This window comes from Pseudophryne corroboree, chromosome 4 (assembly GCF_028390025.1).
Source record: "Pseudophryne corroboree isolate aPseCor3 chromosome 4, aPseCor3.hap2, whole genome shotgun sequence".
NCBI classification, from domain to species: Eukaryota; Metazoa; Chordata; class Amphibia; order Anura; family Myobatrachidae; genus Pseudophryne; species Pseudophryne corroboree.
The window spans coordinates 913511458-913515126 of record NC_086447.1 but is presented as its reverse complement, the minus strand read 5'-3'; the positions used below and the strand labels follow the sequence as shown (position 1 = coordinate 913515126).

The window sequence follows — 3669 nt, the reverse complement described above, 5'->3', positions numbered from 1 at the left end:
AAGCTAGATCCAACACAAGGTCTGCAGTTCCTAGGTGTTTGGATAGATTCGAAAAAGTACACGGTAGCATTATCAGAAGACCGATGCAAAAAGATTCAAGATCTTTCATCCCTGGTTCAGGTAGAGGACAGCATTTCACTCCGTCTGGGCCTGCGTCTTGTGGGGATGTTGTCTTCTACGATAGATGTAGTACCCTGGGCCAGGTGGAAAATGAGAACGTTCCAGTGGGACATAATCAGAGCGGTCCGTATAGGCAGAGACCTAGACCACAAGATAATCCTCACTCAAGGAGCAAAGAAGTCCCTGGATTGGTGGATGGACCAGAGTTTAAGGCAGAGGTCAGTGTCCTTAGCACAACCCAAGTACGCTGTCTTAACAACAGATGCAAATGCCACAGGTTGGGGAGGTCATCTGTTAAGTCACACATGCCAGGGGTCATGGTCCACCCAAGAAAAACTCATGTCTTCCAACAAACGAGAAATGAGGGCAGTGTGGAATTTGATATGTTGTTTTCAGATGTTGCTGGTGCAGTCTCATCTGAGAGTGTTCTCGGACAATGTCACAGTCGTGGCATATTTAAACCGACAAGGAGGCACCAGAAGTCGAGATCTATGGGTGGAAGTAGCGAAGATTTTGGATTGGGCAGTACAAAATCTAAAGTCCATAACAGCCCTTCATGTTCCAGGAGAATCCAATTTAGTGGCGGATTACCTGAGCAGACACAAGGTATTACCAGGAGAATGGGAGCTGAATCCTCAAGTGTTCCACTTAATAGCACAGAGGTTTGGGTACCCTCAGATAGACCTGATGGCCACATCCCAGAATACGAAAGTGGAACATTTCTTTTCAAGGTACCAGTCTCCAAATTCCAACGGGACAGATGCTCTCTCCCAGAGGTGGAACTTCAGTCTCAGTTATGTGTTCCCTCCACTACCAATGATACCTCGAGTTCTACGGAAAATCAGAGAGGAGAAGGCGGTAGTAATAATAATTCTACCTCACTGGCCAAACAGAGTGTGGTTTCCCACGGTACTCAGAATGGCAATACAGGGTCCATGGATCTTACCAGTAGAACCAGAGCTACTACGTCAAGGACCAGTCTTTCACCCAAACCCACAGAGTCTTCATTTGACGGCGTGGAAGTTGAAAGGTCAATCCTGAGAACTAAAGGCCTTTCAGAACAGGTTGTCACCTTACTTATGAAAGCAAGGAAGAGCACCTCTTCAAAATCCTACTATAGAGTGTGGAAAAAATTTGGAGATTGGTTGGGAGATGATGCCGAAATCTCTAAGGTTGAAGTTCCTCAGGTACTGCAGTTCTTAAGCGAAGGTTTTCAGATGGGTTTGGCGGTATCAACCATCAAGGTACAAATATCAGCCTTAAGTATATTGCTGGATAGGAAGTTGTCGGAGGATAACCTGGTACAGAGATTCTGTCAAGCCATCAAGAGGGAACGTCCTAGAGTTAGATCAGTTATGCCAACCTGGGATCTGAACCTTGTTCTGAACACGCTGATGGATTCACCTTTCGAACCTCTGCGGGAAATCTCTTTAAAAATGCTTACCTGGAAGGTAGTTTTCCTCACGGCAATAACTTCAGCGAGAAGGGTTGAAGAACTACAGGCTCTCTGGGCTGAGGAGCCCTACCTGAATATTCTTCCAGACAGAATAATATTAAGGAATAATCCTGAATTTCTACCAAAAGCAGTATCAAACTTCCATATGAGTCAAGAAATCATTCTACCATCTTTCTTTCCGTACCCAACGGATGATTACGAAGAAAGACTGCATATGCTGGATGTTTTGCGGGCAGTCTCTATATACTTGGAGAGAGTGAAAGACTTCCGGAAAGTTAAGAATTTGTTTGTTCTACACTCTGGAGTCAAAAAAGGTGAATCACCTTCTAAAAACACGATTTCTAGGTGGATCACGGAATTGATTGCATTCACCTATCAAGAAAATGGCCGACCAGTTCCAGACCACATTAAGGCACACTCTACGAGGGCTGTGGCTACATCCTGGGCAAGGAAAGCACAGGTGTCGATTAAAGAGATATGTGCAGCAGCGACATGGTCGTCCATCCATACATTCACCAGACACTATGGCTTGGATGTCTCTGGTGGTCACTTTGGAGAAGCAGTACTGAAGGAAGCAACTGCATAAAGATTTACTTTAAGCATCATTTGGGTTCTGTGTGGTTTATTTCCCTCGCTACTAGGATGCTTTGGTATATCCCAGAGTAATGGCTGCCATGGAGTAGTGTAGAAGAAAGTAGCAAATTATACTTACCGATAATTTCATTTCTTCAAGATACTCCATGGCAGCCTAGTTTTCCCACCTCAGTATATCTTTGTTTTTTCTCAGGCTCCGTCAAGGAGACACTCAAAAGACTGGGGAAGCCAGAGGCGGACGGACCTATATTCCTAGAAGGGGCGGAGCCTAAAATAGAAAAAACTTCCTGTCTAAAATCTAGGAGTAGGGATAAATCCCAGAGTAATGGCTGCCATGGAGTATCTTGAAGAAATGAAATTATCGGTAAGTATAATTTGCTACTTTTTTCTTGGGGCAATAATTGCCTATTTATAACACCTTTCTCTGTACCTCCGTGCCTCAACTTGCTTAAGTAGTAGCTATCCCCCATGCTGAGAGGTATCCACTTTATTCTCTACAGCAGAGGTTCTCAAACTCGGTCCTCAAGGGCTCACACGGTGCATGTTTTGCAGGTAACTCAGCAGGTGCACAGGTGTATTAATTACTCACTGACACATTGTAAAAGGTCCACAGGTGGAGCTAATTATTTCACTTGTGATTCTGTGAGGAGACCTGCAAAACATGCACTGTGTGAGCCCTTGAGGATTGAGTTTGAGAACCTCTGCTCTACAGTCATACCATGCTGGACCTGCCCGATCTCGTCTGATCTTGGAAGCAAAGCAGCATTGGGCCCGGTCAGTACCAGAAAGGGTGACCCTCTGGGAATACTGGGTACTGTAGTATTAAGGAACATACCTTCCGCCGATCAGCAAATTCCATTGCAAGTAAACTATGCAGAATACTTACCTCAGCTGAATACTATAATAGGAGTCCGGATTCACAAAAGCCGGTTTTCTTGAATCTCTCTTATGAATACACAGGTGTATATCAAATCATAAGTTGATAGAGATAACAAGAATTTTCATATTTTCGCTCTTGACAAACGTCTAATATTAATACTCTCTTAAAATCCAGTGGCTGTACAGACAAACTTTCTGCCACCCACTTCAAATCAAGTGAGTGACATATCACCATATCGTTACCTAATACATGTTATTTAATACTTGTTTTAACCAATTATACTGATTTACACAGCAACATTTTTATATTATCTTTTTCGTTTGTAGAGTATATTAAAAGTTAAGTTTTATTGTTGCATATACATTCTATAAGTTTCATAACTTTACTAATCAGTCAATTTAAATAAAGTGTGCCCCAGAGAGACATAATAAAGTCTTTCTTTTGCTTCTCTGCAAAACAACCCTTAAATAATGCAATATTGTACATTCCTGTTATAACATTATCAAATAGACACACGTGGACACGCTGTGCCCTACACGCGTTTCACTGCACTGTAGCAGCTTCGTCAATAAACATTATTTTTGAATCCACTTATCTCGTACATTGGTATAATTGTGAT

General features: G+C 42.7%; 1 pseudogene; it reads left to right on the top strand.

Annotated features, from left to right (window-relative positions):
• The first annotated feature begins 2874 nt into the window (after positions 1 to 2874).
• LOC134913189 (5S ribosomal RNA) lies at positions 2875 to 2993 on the top strand (annotated as a pseudogene).
• The last annotated feature ends 676 nt before the right edge of the window (positions 2994 to 3669 follow it).